Below are 25,131 nucleotides of genomic sequence, written 5' to 3' on the forward strand. Positions count from 1 at the left end.
ACCGTGGGCGGCCGCCGTGCTCAAAGACTTTGTGAGTTTCAGGAAATTCTTGCCGAAATTGGACTAGGCTGTCTTTGAGTTCTGTTTTGCTCCTGTCCATCCACAGACGATTCCAGATGGGTGTACGCTTCTGAGGCTGTCCTGTGTATCACATCCCTGGTCAGCGCGCAAAAAACCTTGCCCTGTTCCTCTTGACACCAACAACCTTCCCCAGAAGGACTGTCCCACAGATTGCTGAAAATGTCCTTTACCTGGATGCCCAGGTCTGGTGACCACTCGCCAACCATCCTGTGTTCCCAGAGACTGTGGAGGATGACCTGCTCTTGGATATGCGTCCATCTTGCATCTCGGAGGGGAACAACATATTAAGCCGTTCTCACTACATTCAAATTCCCTGAGGTGAGGTAATTGTTTTGTTACCAACTTTTTCCCGAATGCCAATCCCTTGAACATTTTAAGAAGCCAGCTTGCTCCATTCACATAAATCTTAAGTGCTCAGATAAGATCTAGACATTCTCCAAAATTCTGCTTGACGAGACAGGTCCTCCAAGATCCAGCCTGGAATTCGAAGGAGTAAAACCAGTTTAAACATAACCATCCAGAATGTCTAGAATACACTGGTTCACTCCCCACGAGGCCTCCACAACCAGAGCTGAGCCGATCTGAAGCCAGGAGCCAGCAGCTTCTTCCAGGTCTCCCATATGAGTGGTAGGCCCAAACACTTGGGCCTCTTCAGCTGCTTTACCCAGGCACATTAGCAGGGAGCTGGATTCAAAGCAGAACAGCCAGTACATGAACCAGTACCTGTATGGGATGCCGGTGTCACAGGCAGTGGCTTTACATGCTATGCAACATCACCAGCCCCTAAAACCAATTTCTTTTTGTTTTATTTATTTGAAAGACAGAGTGACAGAGAGGGAAAGAGATCTTCCATGTACTAGTTCACTTACCAAATGGCTGCAATGGTTGAGCCAAGCCAAAACCAAAAACCTGGCACTCCATCCAGGTTTCTGACATGAGTGGCAGGGGTCCAAGTACTTGGGCCATCATCAGCTGCCTTCCCAGGCATGTTAACAGGGAGCTAGATCCAAAGCAAAGCAGCCAAGACTCTGACACCCCACCTCACAAACAGCAACTTAACACTATACCACAACGCCTGCTCCAAAACAAATATTTTTAAAATATACATCTTTACTCAATCAGAGCTGTGATCAAGCTCAAAACATAAGCCAACAACAACAGCAAACATTAACAGCATAAATGAGCACAGAAGTGTCGCTTGGATCTTTAGTTGTATTGTTGGCTCACTGCTTTCTCTCAGTGTACATAACTCTGTGATGATTATAACCAATTCATTTGTGTAATTGTGATAGAAACATTCACATTTCCTTGCAAATTTTAACCCAATAGTGTCCTTTGGTTGATTGCCACTATATTTAAAGATTTTTGTCTTATTGTTCCAGTATATCAGCCTTCATCTGATATTTTTTCATAGCTTTTTTAAAAGAAGCAAGTTCCATTCCTTATATTAAGAGTCTGACTAGCATGCCAGTTTTTATGTGACAACTTGTGTATCTGAAGAGTCTGAAAAAGTCTGTGCCAGACCACAGATGGTTAGACTTCTGGCCTACTCCTCCTTCTTCATGTCCCTCCATGATCAACTGCTTTGTCTTCAGGCTATTTTACCTCCTTACATGTTTTCCATTATATATATATATACACACATACATACATGCAAATAGATTATCAACAAGGAAATCTGGAAAAAGTAAAAAAAAAGTCACACAAAGATATCTTATTCACATCATTATTGTTCAGTTTTGGAATTACTGCCATCCACTTTTCCTATGCATAGCCTGTTTGCTTATTTTTACATATTGCTTGTGCAGTGTTATTTGATTCACCTAATACTGTCATAAACATTTTCTTATGCTATTACTCACTCATTTGAGAATAATCATGCCTCCCCTATGTGCCTACACTGGGTCAGTTGCTAGGAGGCCAGGATAAGTTCCATGTCCTCAATAAGTTTATTTTCTAGTGATAGAGAAGTATGTTAAACAAGCCAAACACATTAAACAAACATCAAAAATAAACATACAGTTATATAACTAACTAATATGCACTAATAGAGGTGTAAGTTCAATGGTTCAAATAAAGGCACAGAAAAATAAAAGCAAACTAAACATTTATTTACCTCTCAGGCAGTACTTTTGTGATACTATTGCTATCATACTCATTTGAGGGAAAGATCTTCATCCATTTGGTTCATTCACCAAATGACTACAACAGCCAGAGCTGAGCCAGTGCGCTCAGGAGCTTCTTCTGGGTCTCCGACATGGGTGCAGGATCCCAAGGCTTTGGGCCATCCTGCACTTCTTTCTAGGCCACAAGCAGGGAGCTAAATGGGAAGTGTAACAGCCAAGACACAAATCAACACTCATGAGATGCCAGCACTTGCAAATGGAGAATTAGCCAATTGAGCCATTACGCCAGTCGCATTCTCATAGTCTAAAACAGGAAAACAATATATAGAAAATAATTTGCATCAAGATTAGTATATAGATTGGGCCTGGCACAGTGGCCTAGCGGCTAAAGTCCTCACCCTGAAACGCCACGATCCCATATGGGCACCGGTTCTAATCCTGGCAGCCCCACTTCCCATCCAGCTCTCTGCTTGTGGCCTGGGAAAGCAGTTGAGGATGGCCCAAAGCCTTGGGACCCTGCACCTGCCACTGTGGCCAGTTGGGGAGTGAATCATTGGATAGAAGATCTTCCCCTCTCTTTCTCCTCCTCTCTGTATATCTGACTTTGCAATAAAAAAAAAAAAATCTTTAAAAAAAGGAAGACTAGTACATTGAGAGGTTTTTTCCAGAATCTACCTACTTCATCTCTATATTTTATTTCCAGGCAAAGAATGAGAAAAATGTTCCACGCAAAGAACTCTGTGTGCAAAAACCCTGAATCAATAAGAAGCAGAGAGCCACATAACGTAGCTGACACCGGAGGAGAGTAAATCACAAGACTAGGAAGGTAAACAGGGACCAAATGGTGTGGGGCTTTGTAAGCCAAGTTGAGATTTGGATGTTTTATTTTAAATGCGTTAGGAAGCCATTGAAATGATTAAATCAGGAGCTTGACATAATCTGACTTAGATTTGAAAAGAGAACTCTGGTTTCTATATTGATAATTGTTTGGAGACAAGGAGACTGGTTAGGAATTTACCACTAGAGACCAGGCCAGAGTCGTGGGAACTAGGACAGGTAAAACAGGCAGATGGAAAACATTGGATGGGTTTCTGGCATGTGGTAAGAGTAACCTCAGCAGAAGTTGCTGATGCGCAGGAGGGATAATGGAGAAGACTATCTGCTTCCTCCTGACTAAAGAGCCCCTTTGGTTTGTGTATCTAGTCTTTTCCTATCAAGAAGCCTGGCACCATCCCCATCCCAGACATACAGATGATTAATGAACTTAACCCTGGTATGCCACTTCCATCACCAGTGATAGGTCCAGTACAATGCATGTTTCCCTGCTCTGGCCAATAAGACTTGAACAAATTCTTTACTAATAAAGGATACAAAGTATAAAGTGTATTTCACATGTGAAATACTATTGCCAAAAAGGCTTAACATAAAGATAACTACTCTTCTAAACTTAACTTTAAGATCTCAAGAGGAACAGGGTAAATGGTACTGTAAGGAAACAGATCAGAAAAAAATTCAAAAGAAAAATCCAATATCACTTTCAAGATCAGATTATAAAAGGCCTGTACTTTGCTTTGTTCGTGAAGTCAGCTGCCATGTCATGAAGCAAGGTTAGTTGAATGTGATATAAACCACAGGATTTAGGTTAAGTTTTCTTTTGGTTTTGTCTTTCCTTTGGGAGAATTTTCCATGTAGAAGTTTTGTAATATAGTTTCATGTAGTCAAACTCACAAATATTTACTTTTATGGCTTCAAAATTTTGCATCTTTAGAAACATCTGCCCTATTTTAAATTTACTTTAAAAAATACTTTCCCTTGTTTTTTTTTCTACTGCTTTAGGTTTCTCCCCATAGTATTTCTATCATTTATTTTCCAAAGTAGTTCTCTTTCTGTTTTATTTTGGAGGGATAAGTATTACAAAGGAATGAATTCCATTTTTTCTCTATATTTAATAGTTGTCTTGCTATTCTTATCTATAGATTTTTTGAAGATTTAAAATGTGTATGCTTATTCACAATTTACACATATTGTACATATTTTTGGGATACAGTGTGGTATTTCAATGCGTGTGCACAACATGTAATGATCAGATTAGTTGTCATTTATATATCACCTCAAATAATCATCACTTGTGTTGTGGATATTCAGAATCCTGTTAGCTATTTTGAGATGCAAAATTGTTTTCAACCAGTGACCTTACTGTGCTGCAGTGACACAATGCATCCTTTTTTTATAGCTCAGTATTATTCCACTATGTATCAGTAATCACGTGCTCTTTATCCATTCCTTTACCAATGTAACACCTAAGTGGACTTCACACCCTGTTAACAGTACTGCTGTAAGCATGGGAGGACAGGTATCTCTTTGACATTCTGGCTCCTTTTTCTTCAGGTATAACTCACAGTGATATTGCTGGGTTGTACGGCAGCTCTGGTTTTAGAATTCTGAGCAAATGCCTCATGTAAGGACTGCACTAATTTGCATTGTCATCATGCATATCATAATTTCTCTCTCTCCACATCCTTACTAGCAGTTGTTTTTCTGTTAATAGCCCTTCTAACTAGGGGTGTGATAGTATTTCGTTAAAGCTTCGAGTTCCCTTTCCCTGATTATTCTGTTTACCCATTGGCGACTTACTTACCTTCTTTTGATTCCTGTCTACTCAGATGCCCTTTTCTGATGTGAATCTTTTCAAAGCAATTTTTAAAGATTTGTTTTATTGCAAAGTCAGATATACAGAGAGGAAGAGAGACAGAGAGGAAGATCTTCTGTCTGCTGATTTACTACCCAAGTGACTGCAATGGCTGGTACTGTTCCTGTCTGAAACCAGGAGCCAGGAACTTCCTCTAGGTGTCCCATGTGGTTACAGGGTCCCAAGGCTTTGGGGCTGTCCTTGACTGCTTTCCCAGGCCACAAACAGGGAGCTGGAAGGGTAGTGGAGCAGCCAGGATTAGAACCAGTGCCCATATGGGATCCTGGCACATGCAAGGTTAGGTCTTTAGCAACTAGGCTACCGTGCCGGGTATTTAATTGGATCTTTGAGGTGAGTTGTTGGGCTGAGTCCTTTAACCTCATCAGCTGAAAAATTACAAATCATATTTTCCCACTCTACTTCTTTTTTTTAATTATTTTTTATTTTGATAAACCTCATCAGCTGAAAAAATTACAAATCATTTTCTCCCACTCTACTTCTTTTTTAAAAAAAATTTTTTTTAATTTGATAATCTTACATAGTTGATTAGGACACAAGGGGTCAAGGGTTACAGGAAAGTGGGTAAGATCATTGTTTCCACACTAATATCATTTTTTTTTCTGTATCTGGGGTAAGGGGAGAAACAAAGGGAGAAGCCCCACCCAGCCTCCCACCCATCCCAGGTCCCTCATGTGGGGCATGCTCTGAGGGTCCTGCTTAAGCAATTTTGATAGTCCAACAGTTCTGAATTGCTGCCAATCTCGCCATTCCACGCACGATGAAATCTCTTCAGAATCCACTGACTGACATAGTGTCTTCATGGTTGGGGTTCTGAGATCAGCATTCAGGTGGGGGCGATCTCCAAAGAAACTTCATCTGAGGTGATCCCAGATCTGATTCTTGTGTGTGCTTGTCAGTACAGGGTCTGGCACTGTCCATCTCCCCAATCAGCTTATGCACATTCTGGTGATTGCAATTGCTGGGTCAGTTCTGTTTCCAGCCCTGTCTTCCACATGAACCAATGGTTGTTGCAGTCCAGCCTGATCCTGCCCACTTCATACTTGGCTCTCACGCAAACCAGCGGGAGCTGCAGCCTAGTCAGGGTGACTACCCATAACCCCCACCAGGCCTGTCCCCTACCCTGGGTTCCCATGCTTATCACTATGTACCGCAGACTTGTTCAGTCTGACCCACATCCCATTTAGCTCTCTTACAATTAATATTCTCCCGCTCTACTTCTGTGAAGAATATCATTGGTATTGTAAAAAGGGACTACTCTAGATCTATGGATTAATTTGAGTAGTATGGACATCTTAAAAATATCAGTTCTTCAAATCCATGACCATGGGGTGATTGTGGTCAACCACATGGTTTCTATACTCTATATACATTTTCTGCAAATAAAACACATAATATTTTTCTTTCTGGGCCTGACTTAATTCACTTAGCACAATGACTTCCAGTACATCCATTTTGTTACAAATATCAGAATTTCACTCTTTTTTTAATGTCTGAGTAATATATGATCATGTGTATATGCCACATTTTCTTTATGCAATTATCAGGTGATAGACTGACTTAGAATTAGTTTTTCACCAGTCTACCTTTTCCCTTTTTGTTTAAGATATTCTCAGAATAACAAATATATACAAACATATGTTGTATCTGTGTTCTTCCATTCTTGTACTAATATTCCAGTGGCACTCCTTCAGTTATGCAGGCTTTACAGTATCTTTTCATGCACATCTAGTAGGGACAGTCCTTCACTGTTCTTTTTGTCACTTAGAATTTTCCTAGCTGTTATTGTTTATTTTTATGTGACTTTTAAAATTGATTTTTCTATTAAAAGTTTCTAAAAATATTTTATTGGAATTATGATAAGTTTATACCTAACTAATGGAAATTGGTATATTTAATGTATTGAGCATTCATAAACATTTTGTGTAGAAGCATCATAGTTCATCTTTTTATGTATTAATTTAAATATGCCCTTATTCAGTTCTTTTATTTTCATCAGTTAAATATTCTCAAATGAACCATCATACTCATACAGTATTTTTAATATCAAATGTGGAGGTCTCCCAACCCAAGGAATTCTTAACTATTGGCCCTGACTATCCAGGTAGAGGGCACAGTCACCCTTACACTTTACATACCTGTAGCAAGGGTACTCAGGTTTCTCACACTTCTGACTTGGATGCAAATCAGTAATTTCCAGAACCCTTCTCCTCAGGTTTGATAATTAGCTGTAAAGGCTCACAGAACATAGGGAAACACTTACCCACAATGGAGAGGTTACTAAGAAGGAGGTAGATGAACAGATGTTGGGTAAGGTTTATGAGAAGGGATGTGTAGAGTTTCCAGGCCATTTCTGGTCACTCCATTCTTCCTGCGTATGATGTGTTCATCACACAGCAGCTCTCCAAACCCTATAGTTTAGGGATTTTTTTAATGGAGGCTTGATCATGTAGACACGATTCATTATTAATTTAGTGTTCAGCTCCTTTTTCCTGCCCAGAGGATGGCTCATGAGGGAACTGAATGTTCTAAGCTAATCAAGGCTTATGGATCAACCTGCAACCTGAAGGTGCTCAGGAATCCACCAAGAGTTCTCTTGTTAGAACAAAAGATCCTGTCACCCAGAAATTACAATTTACGAGCTTGGTATCAGTAACAAGGTCAAATACCAAATATCCTAACAAATATGTAAAAAAAATTATAGCTGTGATTCAGGAAATCAGAAGGGTCTTTGGAGCTCTGTGTCAGGAGCTGGGGCAGAGACAAAATATATATATTTTTATTGTGTTGCAAGTACAATTGAATCTTCTTGTTATGTTACAGTTTAGTTGAATCTTCACCCATATCTGTGATTATTACCTTATGATTTATTCCTAACAGTAGAATCTTTAGTAAAAAGCTATAAATCTTTGAGATACCCATATTGTAAATTTCTACCAAATAAATTGTGAATTCTCAGATTGTGAAGAACAGTATTAGATTTATTGCATTTTTTAGATCTTGCTATTATAGTGGGCAAAAGTAATACCTTTCACTTTCTTGATGATTAGTAAAATAAGACATTTGAATTTTTTAATATATATATATATATTTTTATTAATTACATTGCATTATGTGACACAGTTTCATAGGCTCTGGGAATCCCCCAACCCCTCCCCGTACCCTCCTCCCATGGTGGATTCCTCCACCTTGTTGCTGTATTACAGTTCAAATTCAGTTGAGATTCTTTCTTTTCAAGAGTATACAAAGCATAGAGTCCAGCATCTTATTGTCCAGGTAAATTCAACAGTTTCTTGGGGAGACCATCTCTGGTCTAAAGGCAGAGCTGGCAGAATATCATCCCGATCAATTTAAAGCCACAACATAACGTCAACGACAATTTACAACATTATGGAATTAATTTACATAGCATTGAATAACCAATATGTTTTAAAAAATGCAAGTTCTTAACCACATCCTGTGACTACTTCATTGACACTTCAATTTATTTTTGTACACAGAACCGGCTGCTATACACCTTAAAATAGCTATAGGGTACTATTCAGCAAGACATTTAAAATTTTTAAGTTTGTTTTATTTGAAAGAGAGACAAAAAAACTGGGAAAGATCTTTAACTTACAACAGATGATTTACAGGGAAAGATTTTCCTAGTTTATTCCCCAAATACTCATAGGAACTAGGGCAGGAACAGATTAAAGCCAGGATCCAAAGTATAATCCAGGCTCCTCTGTGAGAGTATTTGAGTACTTAGGTTACTGCCACCCACTTGGGAGACCCCAGTTGAGTTCCTGGCTACTGGGGGCATATGGGAACCTAACCAGGGAATGACAGCTTTTTCTTTTTCTGTGTGTGTGCATGCTTCTTTCTCTGCTTTTCCAATAAACTAAGTTAAGTGAATAAATAGGTTTTTAAAATAAAAAATACATTTTAAAAATGTTTTCATCTGCAAAACTTTACCTTTGCAAATTTGTACGCTTTGTTCAGAAAAACCTTCTCCATACAAAAGTTGAAATTGAAGGGAAGCCAGCAAGAATATGGAGAAAGCAGGAAACGAGCTGTTGAGGCTGTCCCCCAAAACAACCAGTTTATTGCCTGTGTGACTGCTCTCCCATAATGACTGACCCAAGATATCTCTGACCTGCTAGAACTAAGCTATCTTTCTAAGAGTGATGGTAGCTTATGTGCAACTGTGTTATGCACATGTGCCCACATGATTCTTCTGTCAGCCAGAAGTACCTGCCAAAACAGGAAGGGCTTACTGGAGTTAGAAATATAGTCAGTGGCGGGGCCAGTGCAATAGTACACAGGCTAATCCTCTACCCTAAGGTGCCACCATCCTATATGGGTACCAGTTCCTATGCCGGCTGCACCCACATGGGAAACTTAAAAAGAAGTTCCTGGCTCCCAACTTTGGATCAACTTAGCTCTGGACGTTGCGGTTATTTGGAAAGTGACCAGTGGATAGAAGACCTTCTCTATCTCTTCTCTGCAAAATCTGCCTTTTAAATGAAAATAAATAAATCTTTAAAAAATCTTGGATCTTGGAACAATATTTATGAACTAAACCAACTGATTTTATTGTCTCTTGAACTGGGAACATGTCATTAGAGATAAAAAGAGGTGGATGGTTCAATATATAATTTGAAGCTTGACTTGCTGACTGATTGATTGGGATAGTGAGGTGATAAATAAAAGGAATAGAAGTAATAGTTCCTAGAAGTTTGATAAAATCAGTGTGAGGCTAGGACTATCTTTTTCCAAATTGATGAATGTGAATTCTTTAAGGGGTAATGGAAAATATTTTAGTGTCTGCTTTCTGGATGATTCTCACTGATTTGTGACCCCTTTTAGGATCCTTAAACTCGGGCTGACACGTTCCTGGCTGCTCTGCTGCTGCCCTAGGTCTTTATTGTTCTTTGACTTAAGGCATTCTAATGTGCCTGGCTATTTCATAGGAATGTTCTTTCCTTGTTCACAAAGTGTTCTTGAGTTCGTGGCTTGTTCCCTTTGATGACTTCTGCTAGGTTGCACTGAGGGCTGGATTTTTGTTACTTGATCAGTGAACTACTTGAGAAGGAGTGTGTCAGGCACTGGAGGGTCCTAACTCCTCTGTGCTTTTTGCTTTATCACGTAGCTGCCACAGGGCCCTTGGCTGCTCTCAAGGGGTCATCAAAGGAGAACTTGGCTTATGAGTGTGTGACCGTAAATAGTCAATTTGGATCTAATCTGTAAAAACACAGTCAGTGGGGATTTTTTAAATTGTTGTTGATGTGGTTACTGTGCAGAACAGTGCCCAGTGAAGCTTCTAGTACTCCTTGAACTCTACAAACAGATTCAGAGAACACTATCACTTCAAAACATCAAAGCAGTGTCAAGCGTCTACTATAGGGGAAGAAATAAAGATTATTACCTTCCCTCGCCCCAAATAGTTAGTTGTAAGAGAGCATGTGACTGCTCTCTTAATGACCGAAAGGAGATGTCTCTGACCTTCCACCAGAAAAGACATACTGAGCTGTTTTTCTGAAAGTGATGGTGGCTTGTGTGCCGCTGGCTGTGCACATGCTTCCACTTGATTCTCCTGGCAACTGGTAGTACTAGCTAATGGGGGAAAGGCCCACTAGAGTTAGAAATGCAGTCTTGGTGTTTGTACAGTTTTTCTGGACAAAACCAACTGATGCTCTTAGGGAACTAAACAGTTTGGGTCTTTCAAAAATCACATTCTAGCTGATCCGTGATTTTGTTGCATAACCAAAGGTCACACCTGTTTGTCACTAAGGATATTTCCATTTGACAAACAAAATACTGTTGGATTATGCTGTTCCTTCTTCCTGGAATGTCCCTGTGTGCTGTATCTTCAAGGACGCCATTTGGCAATGATTCAACATCCCTGGCCTCTGGCCAGCCCCTTATGGCCTCTTCAAGCTCCCAAGGGAGTTTCATGGAGGGATAGTTCTGGCAAATGAACACACTGTTTATTACACTGTTTTCATAAACCCCACTGCTGAGTTTTTCTGGATCACTTCAAAGGCAAACAGACATGTACAGTGACAAATCAACAAAACTTCAAAGTGACTAAGCTGTAACTTGAAGCTTTATTAAAATCTGAGGTTCCAGGGAAAGAACCTCAAGTTTGTCCTAGTCACCAAAGGTTCTAATTCTCTTTTTTTACTTCATGAACTTCCATGCATCTCAAGTTCCCCTATTTCAATGCCTCTTCCTTTTTGACTCCAGATCCAACCAGAATAATGTGGGAGAAGGAGTTGAGGGGAATAGGAGAGTGGAAAAGGAATTCGCTGTGCCTATGGAACCATAATATGAAAAATAAAATAAACAAGAAGAGTTTAACAAATATTACAGTGTGTACATGTATATGTGTATGTATAAATGTACAGGTTCTTCAACAAGCTCATGAAAATACATATTATGAACTTTCTGAAGCATCCTGGTGTGTGTGTGTAACCTCTGTGGTAACATCTTATGATAATGTCATAGACATGATAATGTGAAAAAGGAAAGTTATGCACTAGAAACTGCAAATACCTTGTCTGTGCCATAGGCCCTAAATCAAGTGCCCAGGGAGAAGAGTATATTTGTGAACATCATCCCACCATCCACTGGATGTGTGATAAGGCGAAACAGTTAGGAGCCTAAGGACTTACGATATCACTTCTCCTCTTCTTTCTTCATCTCCTGTTCCTTCTCTTCCTTGTTCCTCTTTTAGGACTCACTTTGTATTTGCCATTTATGTCTGTCCTGAGATCATTCTAGTACAGACTGTATTTAATAGATATCTTTACACTGGTGTTTAAAAAAATTTTTTTTAAGTTTATTTTATTGAAAAGTAAAGTGACAAAGAAAATGATTTTTCCAAGTGCTGGTTCATTCCTCAAATGGCCATCATGGCCAGGGCTTATTTCCAGCCAAAATCCAGGAGCCTCAAAGTCCAGTTAAGACATGGACAGGCCAAGCGGTTGGCTTCTAGGCAGGATATCATTGAAACAAGATTTTATCGATGTGGAAGTTGATGAATTTCTGGAGAAAACTGAGTCATATTCCGCTGAAAACACTTTCCATGGGGGTCAGAGATTTAAACAGAAATTCAATCCTTCTAGCCTATAATAATAAACCAACTTTACACACAAAATAAGATTTTTTTTTTTGCTTACTATGTTATACTCTTTCACATAACTTGACCATTTTTTGTAAAATTTTTAATAAAATTCATATTTTTAAACAAATAATTCATCTGGGACACCAATTTTTAATTTATTTATGTATTTATTTATTTTGCAATCTTGACATAATTAGGGTAAAAAGGTTCAAGCACTACAGGAAGATGGGCAAAATAATTAGTTCCGTATTGTTTCCTTAATATATCTGATATAAAAGGGGATTTTAAGGGAGAAGCCCCACCCAGTCTCCCACCCACCCCAGATCCCATATGTGGGGCATGCTCCAAGGGTCTTGCTCAAGTGGTTTTGGCAGTTCAACAGTTCTGAATTGCTGCCAGTCTCACCACTCCAAGCACTATGAGGTCATTGGAGAATCCACTGATTGATATAGCCCATCATAGAGTTTCCGTTTGCCCAGTATTTTCATTGCCAAGTATAGCTGAGGTGGTTGATTGACTTGTTCTGTCCTCTGTCTTTTGATGGTTAGAGTTCTGAGTCTGGAAGCTCAATTGGAGAGATCCCCAAAGAAACTTCGTCTGAGGTGTTCCCAGACCAGATTCTTGTATGTACTAGCAAGCACAGGGCCTGGCACAGTCCATTGCTCCAATCAGCTGGTGGTTGCAATTGCTGGGTTGGTTCTGTTTCCATCCCTGTCTTCCACTGGAACCAGTGGGTGTTGCAGTCCATCCTGGTTCTGCCCAGCACATACTCGGCCTTCACATAAGCCAGTGGGAGCTGCAGCCTAGTCAGAGCGACCCACAATAACCCCCACCAGGTGCGCCCTCTACCCTGGTTTGCCAGTATGTGTGGCAGACTAGTCCAGTCTGTGGGACACCAATTTTTGATTCTGTGAGGTAAAGGCCAAATCTTGCTTTCTTTTGCCACTGTATTACTAGCGTAGCGTCTAAGACATTGTAGATGTCAGTTAAGTATTTCTGTATGCACATACATATAAACTACTTGATTCATCAATATATTTTCATTTTAAAAGCGATCTTGATCAGACAAATAAGGGAGGGGCAGGTGTTTGGCATGGTAATTTAAACTGCTGCTTTGGGCACCCACATTCCATGTCAAGGTGCACAAGTGATCCTAGTTCTGGTTTCCATCCAGCTTCCTGCTGATATCTGGGAAGCAGCAGATGATGATTCAAATACTCTAGGCCCTGCCACACATTGACGGCGCTCCTGGCTCCTGCTGTTAGTCTGGCCCAGCCCTAGCTATTGTGGGCATTTGCAGATGGACAATCTCTCTCACCTGTCTCTGTCTGTGACTCTGTAGCTAGCTATCTCTGGCTTAGTTCTAACTCCCTGTGTGTGTGTTACTCTGCCTTTCAAATAAATGAAACTTTTATAAAATGTATATAAATCAGGGAAAGGTTAAGTTATAGAGACAAGATAGTCCAGAATTTTCCAACTCCTGTTGGAAATCAAAGTAATGAGTCATGACAAGCATTTTGGAAAAAATAATTAGAAAGGAATTTAGTAGCAAATACTAGAGTACTTGCCATGGCTTGAGAATGATTTAGCATGTACCTTAGAGGTTAGTGTTTTGGAGGCTTGGTCCCAGTGTGGAATCTTCAAAGGTGGGAACCTAGGAAAAGGTGGTCAAGTTATGGATGTCCTGCCCCTGGAAGAAATTATTGGTCCTAGGGAATGGGTTAGTTTTCCTGAGCATGGGCTGTTACAAAACAAGTTCTATGTCTTGGTTCTCTTTTCTTCCTTCGTTGTCCTGTGCACCATCTCTTCTGTGTCTGCTCCCACCATTGTGGTGCCACCCTCCATAATGTCTTCGTCATTGAAGCACCAGGACTGTGAGCTAAATAAACTTCTTGTTGTAATGCACCCAGCTCCAGGTATTTTGTTATAGCAACACAAAACAGACCAAGACACCACATTTAATAATGGTACATACTATGTGGCGATGTAATATAGTGTCTTAACAGTGGATTGGGGTAAAAACAAAAACATTTGAGATGCATTGATCTAGTCTTATTTACACACACACACACCTAACCTAATCTCCCACCATAACAAACCCCTTTCAGTTCCCCAGAACTACTTTATAATCTGTAGGACCAGATGCTTATTATCCCCTCCAACCAGAATGAACTTGCTTTTCTCTTCTTGAAGGCTCCCAGCTTACCCATAAAGATGATGTGCAAGGATCTTGCCTGTGTGCCTCTCTGTCACCCATCTGAACAAAGCCAGACTCCCTTCTGTGTGCGTCCACTTTGCCTTGCACATAACTGTGCACTGGATAGTGGTAACTCACAGCATCCATCTTTCCTGACACAAATTCTGGAAAGCAGGAGATTGTGTGGTCCTCACCTCAGTGTTGCCCAAATGATGCAATAGCATTCAGTGTATGACCACCAAACAATTACAGGAAAAACCTTTTCTAAAGATTGAAGCAGCCCTTTATGTAGTGAGATAAAATTGCATCCAATGCATCCAAATTTCAATAAGAAGTGAAAAAATAAAGTTCACTGTGGTGTACACAATATGCTACCATTGTGTGAGAGGTGTGTGTGTGTGTGTGTATGTGTAACAAATATCTTTGGAAAAAAACAAAGGAAACTGGTTACCATGGTTGCCATCTGGGGCCAACAATTCAGCGTTAGAGGGGAGACTGAGTGTTACTGGGTGCTTCTTAATGTTTGTGCAATGGGGATGGCTTATTTATCACTAAAACATTAAATAAATGTTACTGCAACATATATATTTTAAAGCATTTATTTATTTGAAAGGCAGACTTATAAAGAGAGAGGAAGAGACAGAAAATCTTTCATCTACTAGTTCACTCCCCAAATGGCTGCAATAGGCAAGCCTGGGTCGAGCTGAAGCCAGGAGCCTCAAGCTTCATCCGGGTTGCCCAAGTGGGTGGTAGGGCCCAAGCATTTTCCCAGGTACATTAGCAAGTCTGGATCAGAAGTGGAGTGGCCGGCACTTGAACCGTTTTCTGTTTGGGATGGCAGTGTCATAGGCAGGGACTTAACCCATTACACTTCAACACCTGCCTCTCCAAAAAATATTTTTCTTACATGCAAAAAATATAAGAAAGAAAGAATGGCTTCTGAATCTTGCATGGATATAGAAAGGTACACTTGATTTTTTTTTTTTTTACTGATTTAATAGAAAAAAAAAAGCCTTTATTGTCTGCCAGGCTTAAAGGTAAACCTGATCTGACAGCAAAAAGAAATTACATTTCCCTTCAACTGAAGAGCAGTCCAGGTGCAAGAGGAAGAGTGAGGTGAACAGAATTCCCATTCCTAAGAAAGAAGCAAGTCTCCAGGCTTTATGGAAAACCGCAAATCGCTAGGGAGGCTTGGCTAATAAATGCTCTGCAGTTGTCAAAGAAGACAATTATAACAAAGTACAATCTAGGCTAATTTTCTTTTTGGAGAATAAGGCTATTCTGCCAGACCTCTGGCTGGGCTCTTCAAATTCTTCACCTCATTAATATATTCCTTTATAGAAGCCTAATTATCAGAATTTAAAGAACTGCTTATTATGAACCTGGGTTCCTATGGCAACAGTAAAATAAATGCCAAAGTGTCTGAAGAAATTGAGAAAAATAATATACACTAATAATAGGTAGTCCTGTGAATCCTTTTAACAAGACAAATAATTGAGAGCCAGCCATTTCTACATGTTGGAACAAGAATGGCTCCAGAGATCTTTCTTAAAGCCAAGTTAAACATACATACTCTCATTAAAGTCACAGAGACAATTCTGAGTTGAAAATATGTTCATTTTAAGAATATCATTATGATGTTCTAAACATAAGTATTAGTATTTTAAGAAAAAAAAGACAATTTTACCTTTTGCAGAATGTACTCAGAATCTTTCCATCGTTCTGTCTCATTCTCTCTCCTCCTCTCATGCTCCTCAATTGCCCACCATAATCTGGCAGAGTAAGCTTGGCCCCAGGCCAGTGCCTGCCCAATGGCTGCCCTGCCAGCCATTTGTGAAAGCACAGGGAACTTGCTCCTGTCTCTTGCCTTTGTCATGATCCTCCCCTCAGAATGACAAATGAACTCCAAACAGGAGGGCCCTGAGATAGGTCCATTCTGATTGAGGTTTCCTAACCTCAAGTTCTTTTCCAAAATCTTTTATTTATTTATTTACTTGTTTGTTTAATTTATAACTATAAAGCAGATGTAATAGCCCCCCTGGACCATTTGCTTTGGCTGCTTTAGCACTCCAGACTGGGGGATTAAGCAGAAACTTATTCTTATACAAATTGAGAAATCCAGGAGCAAGATGTCAGTAGATTCACGTCTCCCAAGCCTCTGCCTTTGGCTTACAGTCTTCTCCATATGTTCTTCCTCCTTATGTTGACAGCAGTTGCACTCGGGTAGGGCCCTCCCTAGTGACTTCCTTTTAAGATAGTCACTCCTCTAGAAATTTTACCTCCAGAGACTAGTGCCATGGTGTAGTAGGCTTAGCCTCTACCTGCAATGATGGCATCCTTTACAGGTGCCAATCCTTATCCTGGCTGCTTCACTTCCAATCCAGCTCTCTTCTAATGGCCTGGAGCAGTGGAGGATGGCCCAAGTCCTTGGGTCCTTATGCTTATGGGGGAGACCCAGAAGAAACTTCTGACTCTTGGTTTCAGCTCAACTCAGCTCTGGCCATTGTGGCTACTTGAGGAGTGAACCAGTAGATGGAAAAATCTCTTTGTCTTTAATTCTATTTCCAAATAGGGAAAAGTCTGTGGAAAATGGAATTAAAGGATAATTTGGCACAAAAGGTTTTGAAATCCCTGAGTAATCTTTTTTTTAAAAAGATTTATTTTATTTTTATTACAAAGTCAGATCTACTGAGAGGAGGAGAGATAGAGAGGAAGTGGAGCTGCCGGGATTAGAACCAGCGGCCATATGGGATCAAGGCGAGGACCTTAGCCACTAGGCCACACTGCCAAGCCCCTGAGTAAGCTTTTTACAGTGTGTATTTTCTGTGAACTTTTTGAGGATCTAGCATACACTCATATCCCAGGTAATGAGGGTTAGGACTTAACTGTAAGAATTTGGGAAGATTCCATTGCAAGGTAGCAACCCCATACATTACATTTAACATCTAGGAGTCCACTGGAACCTAGGCTCCATCATCATAACTTTCTTGAAAGATTCGAATTGGCTATGCTGTTCAGTGTCGTGATTCAACTATGTTTAGAGGGAAAAAAATTATCTCCAGCTACAGAAATAAAGAATTCCCATTCAAAGTTTCCATCTTAGTACATACATCAGTTATTTATATGGAATACAGGTTAATTTAACACATTAGCAGCAAGAAACTCAGGTATAAGTTTTGGAGGGCATGCCTCACCTGTGAGTATTAAAGAGAATGTGATTTTTGACCTGGTTGCTGGGCACGGGAGGGGTGGAAGGAGAGAAAAAGAAGGTAGTGTTTATTTCACTATGTGCCTAGTTATCGAATTTGTGTCAGGGAACCCTTGAGGTTTGGAATTGCCATTATCAAATCTATAATGTCTAGCCCAACATCAGTTGGATTTAGTGTGATACACTGTTTCAGCCATCTGGGAAGTTCTTCATATAGCCTGCAATGTTGAAATCAAGACCAGAGACGCACATGTGAGAGCAGAGGCCACAGCTGAAACGGAAATGATGCACAGGTACATGAAGGCACAGGGACACTGAGCAGGTGGCTGCTGTTTATGCATAAGACCTGAAATGATCTCCAGGTACTTTTAAAACAAAATCTGGGTTCTCTTTTTTGAAGTTTCACTCATTTTTAAAAAGATTTATTTATTTAGTTGAAAAGCAGAATAACAGAAAGAGAGAGCTTCCATTTACAGGTTCACTGCTCAAATGGCCATAATAGCTGGGGCTGAGGCAGGCCAAAGCCAGGAGCCAAGAGCTGTATCCAGGTTTCCCATGTGGGTGGCAGGAGCCTAAGCCCTTGGGCCATCTTCTGCTGCTTTCCCAGGAGCATTAGTGGGGAGCTAGTTCTGAAATGGAGTAGTCAGGACTTGAGTAGGTGCTCATGTAGGAAGCTGGCCATAAGTGGCAACTTAATCCTCTGTGCAGTAATGGCAGCCACAAGTTTTAATTCATATTTAATTATGTTTATAAATGTATAACACTAAATATACCCTCTTGACTGCTGTGAAGTATACAGTTCAGTGGTGTTAAGTGTATTCATGTTTTTGTGTAACGTATCACTAGAACATTTTCATTGTGTAAAACAGAAATTCACTATCCATTAAATGCTGATTATTTCTACTCTCTATACCCATACCCTTAGCAAGCATTTCTCCATTCTATGTCTATGATTTTTATCCCCATATCTTATATGAGTTGAATTACAGAATTTGTTCTTTGTGAATGGTTCATAATTCTTGGCATCAAGTCTTCAAGGTTTATCTGTATTGTTAATATGTGACAGGATTTCTTTTATAAGATGACCATAGTATTTCCTGCAGGCATATACCACATTTTCTTTACCCATTAATCTGTTACTGGACATTTGGGTCATTTCTACATCTTGGCTATTATAAATAATGCTGAATTAAACATGGATGTGCAAATATCTCTCTGAGATCACACTTTGGATTCTTTGGATATACAATCTTTTTTTCAAATGAGCTATTTGAAGATTTATTTATTTTTATTGCAGAGTAAGATATACAGAGAGGAGGAGAGACAGAGAGGAAGATCTTCCATCTGATGGTTCACTCCCCAAGTGACCACAATGGCTGGTGCTGCACCGATCTGAAGCCAGGAACCCAGATCCTCTTCTGGGTCTCCCACACGGGTGCAGGGCCCCAAGGCCTTGGGCCATCCTTGACTGCTTTCCCAGGCCACAAGCAGGGAGCTGAATGGGAAATGGAGCTGCCAGGATTAGAACCAGTGCCCATATGGAATCCCGGTGCTTTCAAGGCAAGGACTTTAGCTGCTAGGCCACCATGCAAGGCCCTGGACATACAATCTTAAAGGGGATAATTTGGAATCATATGATTGTGCTTTTTCAAACCTTTTTTTTAAGGAACCTTCATACTGTTTTCCTTAGCAGCTACACTTTTTACCTAAAATTCATTATCTTTTACATGGCCAGCAAAATCCTGAGTGCTTGAGCTCTGCTGACCTCTCTGGTCTCTGGTGAGCATCTCTGTACTTCTCCTCAGGTTCCTACCATGCTGTTTAGTTTTGGCTCCTGAAATATACTTTGCCCTCTTGCCTTTGTGCTTTTGTACTTACTGTTCCCTCTGCTTAGAATGCCAGTGATCCTGTTGGTCAGTTATTGCTGGGAAACAACCGTAAAACCCCAATGGCATGCCACAGTGTTTACTTCCCACTCATGCTTCTCTGAGTCAGCTAGGATTTGTCTGATTCTGGCAGGGCTCAGCTCCACGTTGTGGGTTACATGTGGCTCTTTTCCATGTACCTACCATTCTGCTAGGGCTGTCTGGTAAATATTCATCTGTTGGCAAAGGTTGGAAGTTCCAAGCGAGCAAATAGAACTACACACAACCTCTTACAGCCTAGGATGGGAATTGCACAACACCATTTTGCCTTTGGTTGAAACAGCTGACCAAGTCCAACATCAGTGGGGCAGGGAAGTTCATTCTTCCTACAAAGGATAGGCAAGAGGAGAGTGAATGTTTGATTAGAGTGCAATCTACACGTTCTTCTCTGCCCCATCCCCCCAGCTCTGCCTCACTAGTCCTATTCATTTTAAATATTCCAATGCAAATATTTATCATAAATATCTCAATTCAACTCACCCTCAAGAGGCCTTCGTGACTTCCCCATCCCACTCTGCGCCTGCCAGTTCCAGTGCTGGTGTGGTTCCCACTGCTTGCTTCAACTTGCATTTTTCCCTTTGTGAAACTCATCACACTTTTAGTTTAGTTCTTTGTCTCCTCTGGTATTAATAAAGTATTGCTGTATAAAAATGTAACTTTGCAACAATAATCTGCAGTTATGCCTCTTTTTTTGCTATATTCTAATGGTTGAATGGACACTCCTGCTTGTCTTGTGTGGGCTAACTAAAGCAACTGCAGTCAGCTGATTGTCTGAAATAGCTGCATGAGCCAAGAAGCCCTCACTCAAATGACATGTAGTGCTGATTGATGGCTGGGGTGTGGTGGTTCGCTTGCTTGTGCCCATTTACTCTCCAGAAGACTAAACCAACATCCTTACATGGTGCTATCAAGGCAGCAATCCGAGGGAGTGTAAGCAGAAACTGCAAGGCTTCTTACAGCCTAAACTTGGGAATTACACACCATCTCTTCTGTCACATTTTAATGATCCGATAAAATCACAAGGGTAGTCTAGATTTAGTGTACTGAGTGATAAAAGAAGTTACACCCCAAATACTAGCAACAGGATCCAACAGTACATCAGGCAGATAATTCACCCAGACCAGGTGAGATTCATCCCCGGCATGCAGAGATGATTCAACATCCGCAAAACAATAAATGTAATACATCACATCAATAAATTGAAAAAATAATAGATGCAGAAAATCTCAATAGATGCAGAGAAGGCATTTGATAAAATCCAACACCACTTCATGCTGAAAACCCTAAACAAGATAGGCATAGAAGGAACATTCTACAACACAATCAAAGCGATTTACAAAAACCCAATGCCAGCATCATACTAAATGGGGAAAGATTGGAAGCCTTCCTGCTAAAATCTGGAACTAGACAGGGATGTCCACTATCATCACTACTCTTCAATATAGTTTTGGAAGTCCTTGCCAGAGCTATTAGGCAAGAAAAAGCAATTAAATGAATACAAATTGGAAATGAGGAATTGAAATTATTGCTATTTGCAGATGACATGATTCTCTACATAGCTGAACCAAAAGACTCAGTCAAGAGACTATTGGGACTCATAAGAGACTTTGACAGAGTAGCAGCATACAAAATTAATGAACACAAATCGATGGCATTAGTGTACACAAATAATTCCATGGCTGAGAAAGAAATTGTAAGTATAGTCCCCTTTAAAATAGAGGAGAGGAATCTTAAATACCTAGGAATCAAGCTAACTAAATATGTGAAAGACCTCTATGATGAAAACTATAAATCATTTAAAAAGGAAATTGAAGAAGATCTTGAGAAATGGAGAACCTTACCATGTTCCTGGATTGGCAGGATAAACATTATCAAAATGACCATATTACCAAAAGCAATATACAGATTCAACGCAATCCCAATCAAAATCCCAGCAACATTCTTCTCAGAAATAGAAAATATGATACAAAAGTTCATCTGGAATCACAAAAGACCACAAATAGCTAAAGCTATCCTGAAAAATAGAAATAAAGCTGGAGGAATCACAATTCCAGACCTCAAGACGTACTACAGAGCAGTGGTTATCAAAACAGTCTGGTACTGGTACAGAAATAGAGAACATCAGTGGAACAGAATAGAAACACCAGAAGAGAGCCCACACATGAATAGTCAACTAATCTTTGATAAGAAAACTGAAAACAATCCAGGCAAAAATCTGGGCATATTCAACAAATGCTGTTGGGACAACTGGGTAGCAGTGTGCAGAATAAAGAAGCAAGACCCACACCTGTCACATTATACAAAAATCAGCTCTAAATGGATCAAGGACCTAAATCTACACCCAGAAGCCATCAAACTATTAAAGGAAAACATAGGAAGCACACTCCAAGATATAGGAAGAGGGAAAGATTTCTTAGAAAAGTCACCAAAAGCACAGGCAGTCAAAGCCAAAATGAACAAATGGGACTACATCAAACTAAAAAGCTTCTGTACAGCAAAGGAAACAATTAACAAAGTGAAGAAGCAACCAACAGAATGGGAGAAAATTTTTGCATACTACACAAGTGATAGGGGACTAATACCCAGGATTTACAAAGAGCTTCAGGAACCCAGGGACAGCAACAAACAAACAAACAAAAAACAAAAACAAACAAACAAAAAAACCAACCTGTAACAAAATGGGCAAAAGAAATGAACAGACATTTCTCAAAAGAACAGATTCAAATGGCTAACAGACATGAAAAGATACTCAGGCTCCCTAGCCATCAGAGAGATACAAATGAAAACCACGTTGAGGTACCACCTAACTCCAGTGAGACTGGCCTACATTCAGAACTCAACTAACAACACCTGCTGGCATGGATGTGGAGAAAAAGGCACCCTCCTTCACTGCTGGTGGGAGTGTAGGCTAGTACAACCACTGTGGAAATCAGTATGGAGAGTGCTTGGAAAATTGCAAATAAACCTGCCATATGACCCAGCTATCCCGCTCCTAGGAATATACCCAATAGAGGTGAAATCTACATGTAAGAAGGGGATCTATAATCCTATATTTGCAGCAGCATAAACCACAATAGCAAAGACATGGAAACAATCCAGATGTGCATCCAAAGAAGAGTGGTTAAAGAAACTGTGGTTCATCTACTCCATGGAATACTATTCAGCTATTAAGAAGAATGAAATTATTCTGTTTACAACCAGGTGGTCCCAACTAGACACCATTATGCTCAGTGAAATGAGTCAATCACAAAAGAACAAATACCATATATTCTCTCTTATATAAGGAAATCAACATGGAAAATGTAACTGCAATAGTTGAATCCATACTGTTTTTTGATTGATTGTTTGCCCTTTTAGCTGTATCCCATGTGTTTTGACGTTTTTATTTCAGTTTGGTTCATTCCAAATAATTTCTTTTCTCTAGTTGAATTCATCACGGGCTCATGAATTATATGATGGCATCATTTTTCCTAAGAGACTTCTGTGTTCCCTTTTTGTCACTCATGTGTTGGTTACTGAGTGGCACCATTTTTTTTTCATGGTACTGTAATTTATTGTTGATGTTGTTGTTGTTGTGGCTGTTCTAACTCATACCAGTTGTTGACCTTGTTTCATGGCTTCTCACTTATGGTAATGTATAATGATGGAGTACTGGAGTCTATCATATGCAGACGTGTGGGTATAACGGAACATGCATCCCTGCATCCAGATGAAAGATAGAATCCCAATGAAACTGTTGGACAATGGGATGCTGTACTGTCTGACATTGTCTGTACCAACAATGTCGGGGTACACTTAAATAAGAGACTGACAGAATTATGATTCCTTATGAAGAACTACACTACTATAACAAAATGGGAAAAATATGACAGGGGTGGGAGTTTGGGGGGGAATCCCAGTCTACACAAAATTGTACCTCACAATTCAAAATTCAAAATAAAAATATACTAAAAAAAAAAAAGAAGTTACACCCCTTGATGGATAGGGTAGCACAGTCACATTGTGAAAGACACGCTTATAGCTGCCAGCTAAACTGTGTGTCTTCCAGATTCATAGGTTGAGGTCCTTAAATTCATAACCTCAGAATGTGTCTCTCATTGGAGAGAAGGTTTTTATACTTTATCTATTTTAATTTTATTTGAAAATCAGAAAAACAGAAAAAGGTCTTCCAGCTGTGGGTTCATGCTCGCAAATGTCCACAACCACCAAGGGTGAGCCTCCAGGTATCCCATATGACTGGCAGGGACCTAAGTATTTGAGCTGTTATCTGTTACCTCCTAGGATACACATCAGCAAGAACCTGGATAAGAATCAGAGTAATTAGCAGTTAAACCACACACTCTGATATGGGATGCAAACAGTTCAGAGAGAGGGTCCTTAAAGAGGTAATTCAGTTAAACATGAGCTCCTTGGGGTATACCCTCATTCAATATGACTGGGGTCATTATAAGAAGAGATTAGATGCTGACATAGGGAGAAGAAAGCCAAGTGTAAGCCAAGGACAGTGGCTTTAGAAGAAGCAAATCCTGCCAACAACTTGATCTTGGACTTCTGGTCTCAAGAATTGTGGAGAAATAAGCTTCTGTTGCTTAAATCCCCCATTTTGTGGTATTTTGTTATGGCAACATTAGAAAACCAATCACATACAGAGAAGGAAGATATGATTGTAGATTCCTTTGTAGACAATCTACCAACTACTTCCCAAAGCCTTAATGGCTCCTCGTGGTTCTGTTCTTGCACATCATCAACAATCAGTAAATTCTGCCTATGATTGAGACCGTTGTTTAAGGCTAGAGAAGAGAGAGAAACCAGAGAAGATGGTGAAGGGTCAGAGCACTATGAAAATCCAGAAAAATGTTTGTATCATAGAAGCCAAAAGAAAAAAGAATCTTGGGAAGAGATATTCAGAGGTCTCAGGGAGGATGGCAATTGGGAACTGGTCACTGGATTTGACAGTTGTTAACTGACAAATCATACAGTTCACAAAATGGAGAGTTGGGATGGGAGTGCTGAGAGAGGAGAAAGGAGTGTTGGCCAAGGAAAACCTCAGAGTCTTACCATGTATTTTTACTACTTGAAGTATTTTACTGTAGAAATGTATATAAATATTACCAGGTAGTATCTCTGAAAAAAAAAGAAAGTTGCCATCTTCTCTGTACCCTCCAACATGGACTAGAAGAACTCCCTCCTAAGAGTTTAGAGCACACTTGGCACAACCTCCTTTCAGAGCACTTTAGTCTGTTCTTGTTGCTATAACACATCTGAAACCGAGTGATTTACAAAGAACAAAGGATTTATTTTGGCTTGTGGTTCTGAAAGCTGGAAAGTCCAAGACTCAGCAGCTGAAAAAAGTCAGTGAATGCATACAGAAGAGAGAAAAGGGGCTGACCTCCTGTGATAGATAGCTCACCATTCCAATGAGAAAAGCATGAATCTATTCATAAACACTCTGCCCCATGACTCCAACACCTCTCACAGTCCTCCCAACACTGCCACATGGAGGAGTCCAACCTGAGCATGAGTTTTGGTGGGGATAAATTACACTCAAACCATAGCAGAAGGAAATTTGATTAAAACCATCAAAATAAAAAGTGCAGTAAGTTTTGTGTTAACAACAGTATTTTGGAAATTTTCAAATGCATTAATTCCCCCATACTCACATTTATGTAAAAAATGAAGTATATAAGGATGTGTATTGAGGCTTTATTTGTTCTGGGAACAGTTGGGAATCATCTCAATTCTCTCAATCAGGAGTAGTTAATAAAGTGTGCTTTTA

At 39.9% G+C, this 25,131-nt stretch overlaps 1 protein-coding gene across 1 annotated transcript in view; it reads left to right on the forward strand.

Moving 5' to 3' along the window:
* Window positions 1-384: 384 nt before the first annotated feature.
* Window positions 385-25,131, forward strand: part of TP53INP1 (tumor protein p53 inducible nuclear protein 1) — a 100,019-nt gene continuing 75,272 nt past the window's right edge. Inside the window, exons 1-2 of the mRNA XM_058668617.1 lie at window positions 385-399; window positions 2,911-3,033. The gene's annotated coding sequence lies outside the window, so the exon portion shown is untranslated. The remainder of the gene's footprint in view (window positions 400-2,910; window positions 3,034-25,131) is intronic.

Source organism: Ochotona princeps, chromosome 9 (assembly GCF_030435755.1).
Source record: "Ochotona princeps isolate mOchPri1 chromosome 9, mOchPri1.hap1, whole genome shotgun sequence".
Taxonomy (NCBI): Eukaryota; Metazoa; Chordata; class Mammalia; order Lagomorpha; family Ochotonidae; genus Ochotona; species Ochotona princeps.